This window comes from Tachypleus tridentatus, chromosome 10 (genome assembly GCF_004210375.1).
Source record: "Tachypleus tridentatus isolate NWPU-2018 chromosome 10, ASM421037v1, whole genome shotgun sequence".
NCBI lineage: Eukaryota > Metazoa > Arthropoda > Merostomata > Xiphosura > Limulidae > Tachypleus > Tachypleus tridentatus.
Window position 1 is genome coordinate 101,691,249 of NC_134834.1, and position 14,522 is coordinate 101,705,770.

General features: G+C 32.9%; 1 protein-coding gene across 9 annotated transcripts in view; it reads left to right on the forward strand.

Annotated features, from left to right (window-relative positions):
* The window catches only part of LOC143229972 (uncharacterized), an 87,181-nt gene that overhangs the window by 16,136 nt on the left and 56,523 nt on the right, over positions 1–14,522 (forward strand). For 2 of the 9 annotated variants that reach the window (XM_076462876.1, XM_076462885.1), the window contains exons 2-4: positions 5,164–5,389; positions 13,433–13,511; positions 14,061–14,142. The gene's annotated coding sequence lies outside the window, so the exon portion shown is untranslated. Of the gene's footprint in view, positions 1–4,590; positions 5,390–13,432; positions 13,512–14,060; positions 14,143–14,522 lie in introns of those variants that run through there. The other 7 variants (XM_076462878.1, XM_076462882.1, XM_076462881.1 and 4 more) reach the window with 5 other exon arrangements.

The window sequence follows — 14,522 nt, forward strand, 5'->3', positions numbered from 1 at the left end:
AAGTTAATGTAGCCTATCAGGAAACTCTAATCACTCTTCTATTGTACTGCTGGTTAGTCCTATCTGTAAGGAAAAGGAATTTAATGTAGTCTATCAGGAAACTCTGATCACTCTTCTATTGTACTGCTGGTTAGTCCTATCTATAAGGATAAGGAAGTTAATGTAGTCTATCAGGGAACTCTAATCACTCTTCTATTGTACTGCTGGTTAGTCCTATCTATAAGGATAAGGAAGTTAATGTAGTCTATCAGGAAACTCTAATCACTCTTCTATTGTACTGCTGGTTAGTCCTATCTATAAGGAAAAGGAAGTTAATGTAGTCTATCAGGAAACTCTAATCACTCTTCTATTGTACTGCTGGTTAGTCCTATCTATAAGGATAAGGAAGTTAATGTAGTCTATCAGGAAACTCTGATCACTCTTCTATTGTACTGCTGGTTAGTCCTATCTATAAGGATAAGGAAGTTAATGTAGTCTATCAGGAAACTCTGATCACTTTTCTATTGTCATTTCTTCTTCTGTCTCCTCACGCACTGTCAGGTTTGTACTGACACTGTCTTCCTCCTGAGTCAACAAAGTGCTATCTTCTTTATTTGAGACCCTTCTCTGACTTCCGGACAACTAGGTTTCATGACATAGAACCGCAACCTCTGACATTCAACACGCGACCACGGCTGCTCGTAGTTCACCTTACGGAACTTTCAACACTTAAAATACAGAACATACGGGTAGCGTCGCCAAGCTCGAACTTTTTGTCTGCTGTCTTTCATTCTGGTATCTATTTTGATTTTAACCAACTAATAATGTGCAAAGTTATGAGCAGTAATTATTGCAGAACGCAACAATTTCACATATTCATGCGAACACAGTAGTGTGTCTGGACACGCAATGTGGTACAGTGTCTACTCAATATCTTTACGTCGATGCAACCATAAAACAACTTCTACACATTTCAGTCGCCTAGTGACTCAACAGTAAGTCTGAATGCTTGAACACTAAAAACTAGGTTTGGATACCTGTGGTGAGCATAATAAGGATAACCCATTGTGTAGCCTTATGTTAAACATGAAACACAATCTACGCATTTCGTGTGCATGGGAGGGAGTGTAAGGAGAAGGTGTTCCATCCATGCATGTATAAAGAATATTTAAAAATTGATTAATGTACCCAATTAAATTATTCATTGAGTAATATCTTTAGTCTTATGTTACACATTATAATTCATCTGAGACCAGTCTCCGATTTATTATGTTACATATTATAATTCATCTCAGATCAGTCTCCGATTTATTACGTTACACATTATAATTTATCTCAGGCCAGTCTCTGATTTATTATGTTACACATTATAATTTATCTCAGACCAGTTTCCGATTTATTATGTTACATATTATAATTTATCACAGACCAGTCTCCCATTTATTATGTTACCTATGCTAGTTAATATTACGATTTCAAATAGCCTGAATGTTTAATTTCAATTCAGAAGTTAATTTAATTTCGATACGTACCAAATTTATGGCATTTGCCAACTTTATTTATACACACCATTTTCTTTCATAATGCAAATATATTTTAATATACAAACAGTAATACAATTTATAATAGCAGTTATTACAAATAACGATTTATATGCAAAGGCTTTACAAATCTGCAAACAATACTGAGTTTTCTATCAGGTATGTAAGTGAATATTTTATTGACGGCTCACGATAAGCGAATTAATTCTGTGTTGATATCGGGTAAACCAGCTGGCTCTCTATTCTTAGCTGATCTCACGCCGTTTACAAGCTGGCTTTTATCTCCAACGAAGATCTAATGTCCGCGCAGAATTGCTAACGTCCGAAGTTAGTTTACTGAAGTCAAACGGTTGGTAATATTAGAAGTCTATGAATGTTCCTGTTCACGTATGTGTAGATTTCCCATTAATAAGCGTATATCACAGTTATACTAACTGTAGCAAACCAACAATAATATACTGCATGTTGCGATGGTACCTTTTATAATCATTATGCGAGGTTCTCGAAACTTCAGTTGGCAACGATACTAGTAATTACTGGTATTTTACTTATATCGTACAATGTTAATTCTTACAGTCGAGAATCAAAGAAAGTTAGGGAACAGACTGGACTTTCGCAGCACACATTTAACAATATAAGTTACATGCGTTTCTGATTAAATATTTAACTAAAACAAACATTGGTATTAAAATAAATATATGTTAGAAAATCCGTTATAGTTGCGACTCTTCTTCCACTTATGGCCCAACATGGCCAAGTGGTTAAGGCACTCGACTCGTAATCCGAGTGTCTCGAATTCGAATCCCCTTCACACCAAACATGCTCGCCCTTTGAGGCGTAGGGGCGTTATAATGTGGAAGTCAATCCCACTATTCGTTGGTAAAAGAGTAGCTCAAGGGTCGGCTGTAGGTGGTGATGACTAGCTACCTTCCCTTTAGTCTTCACTGCTAAATTATGGACGGCTAGCATAGATAGCCCTCGTGTAGCTTTGTGCGAAATTCAAAACAAACCAAACCTTCCATTTATAAATTTCGATAATTGGACCTTTTATGAAGTCGTTAAAATATGCACCTTCTGCAGTATATTTTGCCCCTAGGGATCACCAGCTGCGTCACAGATCAACTTTCACATTTCTGTGGTTCTTCCTGTATTCGTAATGATTGCATCCAGAGTTTCTTTGTTTTACGATTTTACGTGATTATGGTACAAATATTTTTCACAATTCGAGTTTTGGGCCTAACATTTCTATATATTTCAACCAATCTAGATTATGCATAGATATGCCTTGCGACAACCCCACATATACAGAAGTAGAGAGACTTGGGGTTTATATATGTATTTAACAGAGCCAAAGATAAGCAAAGAACTTGAAATGTAATAGAAATCTCTGATGCTAGAGACAATGTTTGCACACGTAAAAATAGTTAGTAATAGTGTTCAATTACTAAAATGAGTGAAAATGCATAGTTTTTCCAAGGTCTTGTTTGCCCAAACATTATTTGCAAAGTTATTGTAATCATAGATAAATCTATTCACCTAAAAACTAACTATCGCACGTATCGTATGTCATAATAAATCATTTTCTCAAGTCCGAAATTTCACTGTATCAAATGCCTTTTCTTCCAAAACATATATGACCTTTTACCCTTACTCAAATTTCATTCTTTCTTGAAATCTACTATATTCTGGTGATGTTACCAAATACAATGGATGATGAGAGATATTTGTATTCGCTTATGAATTTCGGTCTTTCTAGTTTCTTATTGTATTCTCCATGCTGATTCGTTCATAAGAAATTAAACGGCCTACTAAAAACCTCTTTATATATGTGAGTCTGGAAATAACTATAGTTTTTAGAACTTTGTATGCGTAGGATCTTGAATACGGCATGAGGGAATCCCTAATTAATTTTAAAACAATCTTGTCATAAAAAATCAACATAAAACTTAATAAACTTATATTGGTAATAAATATAACATTGTAGAAAGTTGGTTACATTATACTAGGATTATTTGGAATATGCATGTCAGGAAACCACGTGACAACCAGCTAGTATAAAGTTGCGGTGAAACTGGTTGTATCAAAACTACATTTTACGTTGCCTGGCGTTTCGTAGGTATTGTGATGCCACCGAAAACTGATGGCTTTTTGGAAGGGTCTGTAACGGGCCCCACTATTCGTTAGTAATATCTGGCGTTGACTGGCTAACTTCCATCTAGCCTATCACTTCAACATTTGGAAAGGCTGACGTAGATAATCTTCAAGCAACTTTGCTCAAACTTCAATAAACATATAAACAAATGGTCCAGTTACACTCCAGAGTTTTAGTATCGAGAATTTGTTTAGTGTGCTTAAAAAATAAGGTAATATAGTGATTACACGAGTTTCTATTTCCTTTTAACTATTCACTCTTTCATTTCGTTCCGGCATAGCCAGATTGTTAGGGCGCTGTACTCACGGATTCAAATACCCATTCCACCAGACATTCTCGCCTTTTCAGCCATGTGTGTGTTGTAATATCACAATCAATCACACTATTCATTGGTAAAAGAGTTGGTGGTGGGTGGTGATGACTGGCTGTCTTCCTTCTAGTCTTTCACTGCCAAATTAAGAACGGCTTGCAAAGATAGCCCTCGTGTTGCTTTGCACGAAATTCAAAACAAAACACTGTTTTTTCTATTTCTTTTTTCTCCCATATTATTGGATGAGCATTTGCTTGCTTGCAAATTAATTCATTCTTAGACGGAATGTTCACTTTATAGACATTATAAATATATACTTGATATTAGAGGTTTGACAGCATGTTAGGTTTCAAATGTCGTGTTACATCTTTGTCATTATGAATCATAGCTCAGTACCTGGGCCCGGCATGGCCTAGCGCGTAAGGCGTGTGACTCGTAATCCGAGGGTCGCGGGTTCGCGCCCGCGTCGCGCTAAAACATGCTCGCCCTCCCAGCCATGGGGGTGTATAATGTTACGGTCAATCCCACTATTCGTTGGTAAAAAGAGTAGCCCAAGAGTTGGCGGTGGGTGGTGATGACTAGCTGCCTTCCCTCTAGTCTTACACTGCTAAATTAGGGACGGCTAGCACAGATAGCCCTCGAGTAGCTTTGTGCGAAATTCCCAAACAAACAAACAAGCTCAGTACCATCATATTATATTTTCACATTCTCGCAACTTTTGACATGAGAACGAGACTAGTTCTGCCATAAAATACCCTTAGGGTAAAGGCCTTGAAATTTGTCGGAAATAGTTTCAGTATGAGTCGGGGAGGAAAAAGGATTAGAGTGTAGGACTGTTATTGAAATATGGCGATTTGTATCGCAATGGTACTGTAATTGTAATGCTCATTATTCTGTGTGTTAAACGTTGGATCAACGACTTTTAATTGATAATTAATTAGGCGTGTGACTGACTGCATTTCTGTTACCAACGCTCTGTGTGTCTCGAATTGTACAGTGAAAGTGAAATATTTTAATTTTACGTAGTTAGTTTTGTTTCTTTTATATATTCTGCAATTTTAACTAAGCGAACAAGGCAGATATTCTTACTCGAAAAATGCTGCCAATACAACTGTTTATGCAGTATTCTTATTTAATGAGTTAAATTTTATAAACTTAAGAATTTGTGTTTATAAATGTAGCATTGGTCTGACGTTAGATTTATGCCGACGGACTCTCCTGGTCAACGAGCTAAACAACGGCAACATTGACGTATTTTATCTTATGTGAGTCATACAATTACCAGTAGACTTAGCGTTCGTACGAATGATAGTTTTGCTCTGGTATTGTATGTATTGAAGGTCTGGCGATAGAATGGAGATTTCGTAACTCGAAGAAATCAATTTCAGGGAAATTAAACAAATTCAGGTACAAATTTCCAGTTACTAAAGCATCTACAAAAATTAACTAACTTGTTATTTGGAAAATATGCTAATAAAACGAGTGATTTCTGGTTTGTTAAGTCTCAATAATTGAACTGTGGTGTAGAATTTAGAAGAAATTAAAATGGAACTTAAATTCACCTGTTTTTAATCTTAGTATAAATTAATAGTCCTTTATATAAAAAAAAATTGGTTATTAAAATATCATGTTTGTGAAGTTTTTAGAAATAGCTGTATAACGTCATTAAAGTTATATTATGGAAGGTCTTTTAATTTGAAAATCAACTCTCATATAAATGATAATTATTTTCCTTTGTTTCTGGAGATTCACAAATCAAAGTTGGAGTATATTTAGCTGCATAAAATTAGAGTTTTGTATATATTGTTTTACTTTCCAAACAACCACTTAGATTGCCAGTCTTAGCAAAGTGAACTCCATTTTCTTACAACTAAAATGATTAAACAAAGTTTACACACAGCACATACACAACATTAGACAAAACAATTCATATGCTTGAAATTAACAAATAATTAGTTTTTATTTTATCTTTAAAAGAAGTTATCTTGTGTGTTAATTTTAAAAGTTGTATATGGGAAAACTAGTGTTTATGTCATATTTATAAGTGATAATTTGTAGGAAAATTTTACATTTTCTTTATGCTGCTTAATATAATCTTTTTCCATGGTCTCTCTAGTACCGCTTGAACTATTTTATTTGTTAGTAAATTGTTTTCCATGATGTTTTGTGTAACATTTAAACTGTGTTGTTATTTACGAACTCCTGTGTTTTCCAAGATTTCTCTAGTGTGGTTGAACAGTTTTGTTGCTTGTATGTCGTGTGTATCATGCACATGTTAAATGGGAAATTTCATCTTCGTATATCATGCTGTGTTGTAGCCATATGTGACGTCATTTTAGCGTCTATTGTTTGACTGACAGACAACACACTACCATATAGTGAAGTTATAGGTGAAAAAGTTTATCTCCAAGTGGCCTTTGGCTCACTTTTGGGAAATTACTGGTTATGCCACATTATATTTTCCACCCCACTCACCTTTACTTTCAGAAATCTTCCACCCTCACATCCCCTGTCCAATCATACTTTTAACTGTTTTTATCTCCTAAGATATTTTTGGAATTTATGTATTCTTCAGTCATAGTTCTATAGCTACTTGTGTAATTATTGTGTGAATTGGTTTTCATTTTAATATATCACTTTCTATTTATGTTGGCCTTTGGTCGTTTAAATTGATTGTTTCGAGTTTTGGTTTCTCATTATTACAAAGACAAAATTACTAAGAGCATGTGTGCTTTACATTTTTATCATCTTTGTTTTATCAGTAACGAATCCGGAATTATTGTTTGTGTTTAAGTTTATTTATCATTTACTCTTCAGCTAATTAGTTAGGCATTTTTATTTGAAAAATCATTTCATTTTTTTATTTATGTTTTCCTTCCTATTTCTCGCAGTGCAACTGTTCTCTGTATGTATCTGTATACAAACAAAATGTTTTTTGTATCATACACTGTTTGACTATTTTACCACCAAACTCGACATAGTGACCACTAGGGTCTCCAAAAGTAACAAGAAGGTGCACAGCATTCTCCAGATTTCCCATAAAAAGTTTATTTGGTAACATAAAACTGATTTTTGGATTTCAATTTAGTTTCTCTCTTCATTTCTTGCACCTTTTGGTAATACTTAATAATATCCGTCATCACCTAGCAACAAAACTATCGTGATATTGTTTTTAGGTCAACAATGTTATTTATGTTGCACATGATGATTTGTGGTTTATTTTCTCTGACTTTAATACTTTCAGTGATATAAAAACAAATGGTACCATTCAGAAATTTCTTAAGTTAGAGCTGCAAAGTTTCCATTCAATAAATCAAACAGCTGCATTACTATTTCAGACGAATGTGGTAACTTAGTTATGGATTCAAAAGAACTAAAATTTGTTAAAATTAAGACTGGTTGTGTAAACTAGAAATGTTTGTACCTCAAAATGATAATGTTCATGATATAATTGATCAATTATTCAAATATTCCCAGAGAACAATTCACCTACAGACCAGTTGTCAGTGTTTCGTAAATTATCAAACTTTTAAATTCTCTTGAACAACCAAGATGCCAGGACACATTCTGAAATTAAAGGTTAATTTATTAGTAATGTTGTTCAGAAATCTTGAACCTCCAAAATTACATAATGGTACAAGTTTAATTGTTAAGACTTTACCACCACATGTTATTAAAAAGCAGTTCGTCATGTCAAAGGTCAAGTTGTCGTCATTCCAAGAATTCCTTTACTATCAACTGATTAACTTTTTGAATTTGGAAGGCTCTAATTCCCAGTTACTATTTGTTTTACAAAGTCAATTAATGAAGCACAAAATCAAAGTTCAAAGGTTGATGGATTGTTTCTAAAGTAGTCATGTTTAACACATGGTCAATTCTATTTAGGGTGTTCAAGGGTTGAATCTCATCAAAACCTATTATGTTGTCAGAAGAAGGAACAACAGACAAGAAACTTTAACTTAGTTCATGTAATTTTTATTTTGAAAATTAGAGTTAGATAAAAATAAAAAAAATGTCATTATAATTGAATTTTTTAAATAAATGTTCTGAAAAGTAATTTCATTGTGTTTTTTAAATACCTTTTTTAAGTAATTTGGACATCTGTGCAGGGAATGGGTAATTCAGCTGGTAGTCTATAATTATACATGGTTCATGCCCAATTTACTCTTGCTGTTTTGGATGCTCATGCATATTTTATGTAGAACATATGGACAATGGAAAAACTTCTGTTCCTTGAAGGCTGTATGTGCGTGCTTGAGAAAACCAAAATCTAAACCTACCATTATTATTGTCTTGTGCTGGCTTCTACTAGTGATGATGGCAACGTATTTTATAAACCAGTTACCGTATTAGGAAAGTAAAATTGTATTATCTGGAGTATAGTTTGTTTACTCCAAATTTTAAATGTTTTTTTGTTTTCAGGATGCAGCAAAAACGAATTGGAGACTGTTATTCTTTAGATGTTTGAGAATCTTTACAGGGTTTATTGAATTAGAAATAAAACTACAATCTTTCATGTCTATTAAAATTTACCTTTAATATAATTTTAGTTTCTACACTTCAAAACTCAGTTGGAGTTTGGAAAGATTATATATCTTTAACTTATTTTCTCTTAAGAAAGTTGAGAATCTTGACCTGTCCCCATGAAATAGTTTATATACCCTCCCCCACCAAAATCATCCTAAAGGCCAGAAGAACTAGTTTATTTAATTAATTATATATGACCAACAGTTTGATCAATTAGTGTTGCATAAGCTAATCAGTTAGTCAAAATTAATTTGATCATAATTTCAGTTGTTGTTTAGTTGGAATAATCAAAAATAGTAAAAAGCATAACTTTTAGTTTATTAATTGATGTGGCTGTAATCAGTATAGTCATTACTTGTAGGTAATTAGTTATATCAATTAATTAGTATCTTCCTTCTTTCTTGATTAGTTCTGTTTTCTATTAGTGCAAATTTTTTCTTGCCACTATCATTGTAACTTCTACTTCATTCTGCATATCTAAATGCAAATGAACATGCAACAACTTTTCACGGATAGAAGCGAAGCACTACTTGTAAAGTAACTAGTGTCCTCTAATTACACTCTTGCTAATCACTTCTTGATTGGCATTGTTACTGTTATGATATTTGTTTTCACTTTTGATTTTTTTTTTTTTTTTTTAGTGCAATTCTTGAAATACTTTTGTTCAATTTGAGTTCAATTTGAGTATGCACTCACAGTTTCAAGTAATTAGAATAATCATTTCAGGGAACAGTTGCAATGGGGGTGGTATGGCTAGTGTGCCTTGTCCTCCTCAGACATTTGATGATTATACTTTTGCTTTTCTTTCTGTCAACTACCAATATATAAACTCCCAAAGTTTGGAATCTCTCATTCCTTTTGTGAGGTTTGGACACAAATGCTTCAGTTAGTATCTCCTAACCTCAATTTTTGTATCTTCATCATACGATGTTCACTGTTTTCTGTGCCTTATCCTCCCATAATATTTTGACAGAGGCTATTGGATGATTCTTGTTGTTTTTTTTTTCTGTTTGCTACCATGGCATTTCTCTCCCCTTTGGTTTTGGCTATACAGACGTGGTTGATATGAAGTTGAGATCTTTTAGGTTGGGATGCTCTTTTATCTAGATTTTCTTTGTTCCACCCACCTTCTGACATTTTGCCAGACTTGAATACTTTGCCCATCTGCTTTGAGCAATGTTTTGCTGTCTATCATCATTTTGGGACATTCCACATTTGTGACTCAGTACTTGGGTCAGGGCCTGACTCTTCCATTTTGTCTATATTTGGAAGTTGTTGACAGTCAATCCATGAGTTTTGAAGGTTATTTCTGAAGTTCTTTCATCTTCCCATCAGTTTCCTTCCTTCTATGCAGTATCCTGTTTCATGTCAGTGTTTGTTGAAAGTGATTCTGGATTAATTGTTAAAGGCATCATTAAATGAGGAGATCCTTTTTGTTCACGATTTTAATTTCATCCGTTTGTTGTTCACAAAGGAAACTGATGCTGAGTGATTGACTTATCATTTCTGAATCACTTTGTCATTTTCCCAAATTCAACATGAGGTTGTACTTAACTCTAAGCTGGCTTTTCAGTTTTCTGCCAGCTAAGTGTGGGATTTTGTCCTTTTGTGAGTGAAATAAAATATCGTGTCAGAAGTCAACATTTTCCTAAAGCGAAAATGTATTTCTGATATATACTTATCTCTACTTGTATTTCAAACTGTCTTCTACATTTTCAGTGTATTTGTTGACTTGGTTATGATAAATTTCGACATAATTAACAGGCACATTATTATGGAAGGTGGCATTTATAATATGGATAGTGTTACATTGTGTGAAGGGTTGCTGCATGTAGTTCGGTAGTTACAAAGCTAGTGCTAACCAAGTACTAGTCAATAAAACTTTCCGTGTAAGTAAGTACCTGTAGGAAAATGTTAACTTTGACATTAACTTGGATGTACTGACATGACTAAAAGCATTGGAACAATACATTTTGAGAGAGAGGGGGGTGATATGTTATGCTGCAAGAGCAGTTTTAATGTGAGTGGACCCACCTTTTGAAACATTCACACTTTGAATAATGCTACTAACCTTTCTTACCAACTGTTGGTACAGATTTGGTGAAATATACTTTGACTAAGCAACTCCAAGTCCTTTTCTCTCTTGAGCAGCATTTGAAATTGTTTCTTAATGGTTGTGGACCAAAGTGGGCTCTGTTATTTGTCTCAAACCATTTCTTGACATGTTATAATGAATGATATTTTAACTTTGTAGAATTATATCAATCTAAACATTCCAACATTTTCAGCAAGATCACAGTATGACATGAAATTATATCAATCTAAACATTCCAACATTTTCAGCAAGATCACAGTATGACATGAAATTATATCAATCTAAACATTCCAACATTTTCAGCAAGATCACAGTATGACATGAAATTATATCAATCTAAACATTCCAACATTTTCAGCAAGATCACAGTATGACATGAAATTATATCAATCTAAACATTCCAACATTTTCAGCAAGATCACAGTATGACATGAAATTATATCAATCTAAACATTCCAGCATTTTCAGCAAGATCACAGTATGACATGAAATTATATCAATCTAAACATTCCAACATTTTCAGCAAGATCACAGTATGACATGAAATTATATCAATCTAAACATTCCAACATTTTCAGCAAGATCACAGTATGACATGAACTTAATAGCTTTTCCACTTATTACTTGTATTCCATGTAGTAACTCCATATCTAACATCATCATGAAACATGGCTGTCTGGAACTTTCCTGAACTCTACTTTCAGTTCTAGGTAGTGAATTTAATGCTAGTCATGTGATACTGTTTGTAATAGATATAAATGTTTACATGGTTTAAGTAGAGAATAATATTGATTGGCTAAGAAACTATTCCATGTTAACTAGAACATCAGTGTACTTGCATTTCTTCAACACAATACCTGGTAGATTTTGGAATAAAATCATTTCTTTGTACCTTTTAAATCTGCATCTAGTTGAAGGTCAGTGACCTCTGTTACATGTGGTATTTTGACTCAAAGTTCTATAGATGGATAGCTGCTGCTGTTTGATTACATCACGCACTAACACAATTCACATTATAATGTGCCTTAGTGGGAATACTGAAGGCTAGTGGCACATGCAAGTTCTTAAAAGCAGATGCACAAGGAATAGCTACTGTGTGCATAGATGTAAGGATCTGTTGGAAATACATTTTGAAGTGAGGAAAATGCTTAGCTTTTTTGTATCTCATGATGTTTCTTTGCCCTGAATTGATCACTTTAAATTTTCTTTCTATTCCTTTATGATATTCTGTGTTTATCACAGATTATTCAGTATAAATATTCACAAACCTTAAATGTATAGCTTTAAGTTTCTTGCTTTACAGAGGTATAAATGAGAAAGTGAAACCTGCATGTCCATATGTCCATGCCCCTTATGTCACATTATCTTTTTCAGAAAATGTCCATAATTCTTTTTGATGTTGTTGTTTATAACTAACAAATTGTACATCACATAAAATATGATTGTTTTGTTGTTGTTTCTGAGTTGCACAGGTAGATTTCCTAGTGAAACTTGATGGGTTTTAAGAGATGCTGCACTGAAAAGTAGTGTTCTGTTTTCACCTATTTATAGATTAATGAGAAAGCCAGATAAAGTAGTTTTCATACAATCTAATCTAGGGAATGTGTTGTTGGTTTTACAAAACTTGTTACAAAGCTACATGAATTATGTTTTGGACAATAAACAAAGTAGGGGGGAAAACAGGGTTAAGAAATTGGGCTCTAGATACTAGCATAGAGCTAAAGTAAATCCTAAAGTTATTGCTTTTTTGGTAAATTATTCTTAAACAAAAATAGCTAACATGGAAATTAAAAAAGAATGTTAGGTTAACTGGCAAAATTTAAATGAAAAATAAACTTGTTTATCCTGAGTGATGTATGGAAAGCATGCTTAGTTAGAAGCCTCATGAACTAACTTGAGACTTTGCTTACCCTGTATTTGCACTCTAGTTGGGTAATTTATTGCTCGTCACAGTAATTAGACACTTCAAAAAGCAGCTGACCGATATACAAAATTAAATAAAAGTGATTGTGAAAAATTAAAAGGCTTAAAGCTCTTGAAGGTACATTATTGCAATTATCTGTTACAATCTTTAGTTATATTAGTGATACTATTTTAGTTTTCAATTTTTGCAATGGATGAGCTCACTATAGTTATAATAAAAAATATGAAAGTTTTAACAAAAAGAAACTTGTAATATTACTTTAAGAGGTTCTAGAGGTTATGCAAATAAAGTAGTAGAAGTGTAAGATGAAAGAAAGTTTTTATTGTTAGTATGAAAATCACATTTCACTCAAACTGTTTCAGTAAAGACTTGTTAAATTCACAGAAAAATACATTGTTATAAGATCTGATCTGTGTGTCTACATAAAGACATTGTAATGTTGAAAACCAAATTTAGTTAGTACATTCTGAGCTTATGCATATAGTTTCATGATAATCTTCTGATTGGTCAAAATGACAAAGGTCATGTTGAGTTTAAACAATTTTTGTTGGGTTTTGTATAAGAATGTCAAATTTAAACCTGAAAGCAACATCAATGTATCTTTTAGGGTGCATGAGGTCAGATTGGGCTGAATTGCCCAACAAATTAATTTAAATATTTGTTAAATGTCATGAAACTAAACAGTAAAGTTCCCATTGTTTCTATCTCGGAGTATTAAAAGTAACCAATACGACTTTATATGATCCTTAATATGTGTAAAACTATTCATCCAGTACTAAATAGAAATGTCAAAAACTAATTAATTTTTGCATCACAAAACATATTTTATCAATTAATGATGCATGAAGCCAGTCATTCTATGGAAGCAACAAGATGATTTATATTTTTGATTCTTTAATTCCAGGTGATGAAATTATCTAGTGTTGGAAGTGTAACTGTACTGAAAATGTTGAGATTTTGAATATTTTAATTCTGAAAGTTAGGTAAGTTATTTCATGTAGTTTTGATTGTAACTGTTGGAAAATTGAATATGCAAGTTGATTTGTGCACATGGGTTTCCATAATTTAAAGATTTGTTTCAATTATGTTAAACTACATTTAGAACAAAAACCAATCTTGTAATGAGTATAGCTAATTAAATATACCATTATTACATTTATTTATTTATAAAGATTAGAGTGTATTATTCCACTAGAGGGGTATCCTCCTTTACAGATATATTTTGGCTGTGAAGGTTTAACCAGTTCAGGAGACTTAGGTTAGTTGCTAGTCTCTACACTAAGTCAATAATCCACAATAATATCTGATGAAAGTTTAATAATGAAAAATTATGAATAATAAACATTCATATATGAAAGCTTGTAAATGAATTGTTAGTGAAAGTGCAGTAAAGAAATGGGTAACTTGTTAATGCTAGTATTACTTGTGTTACAGCTCACTTTTAATTAATAGAAAATTCAAATGTTTATTTATTTTTTTACCTAGTTTGATTCACATCATCATGTTAGAAGTTTTTTATTTTATTTTTTTAGGTTGCTGGTAACTGAGTGTTTTTTAAAACCAGTAAAAGGATTTCTAAAATGTAGTGGTGTGGGGGCTGGGGACTTCTGTCATGTAAGTCAATGTGGTATTGAAACCCTTCACAATTCTAATTACACAAATCGTATAAGTCATATAAATAAGCAAATTCAAACCTTTATTTATAGCACATTTTTATTTTTCTACTTGTCATTTTAGTACTTCTTTCAACTTTTTAATGTCTTGCAATTCTTTTCATAATAGTGGGACCAAAACTTGGAATGGTTTATGTTTTACAAAATTATTTGTTCCAATAACCTCTTTACTTATAACTTTATGCAGGTAGACCATATGCACCTGGTTTTCTTTTTGCCATCTTTATCAACAGAGACTCCAAGATTTCTTCCATTCTTCCTTGCACCTATTTTGCACAAGAATAAAATCTTGTATTTTACTTCACACATTGGAAAAGTATT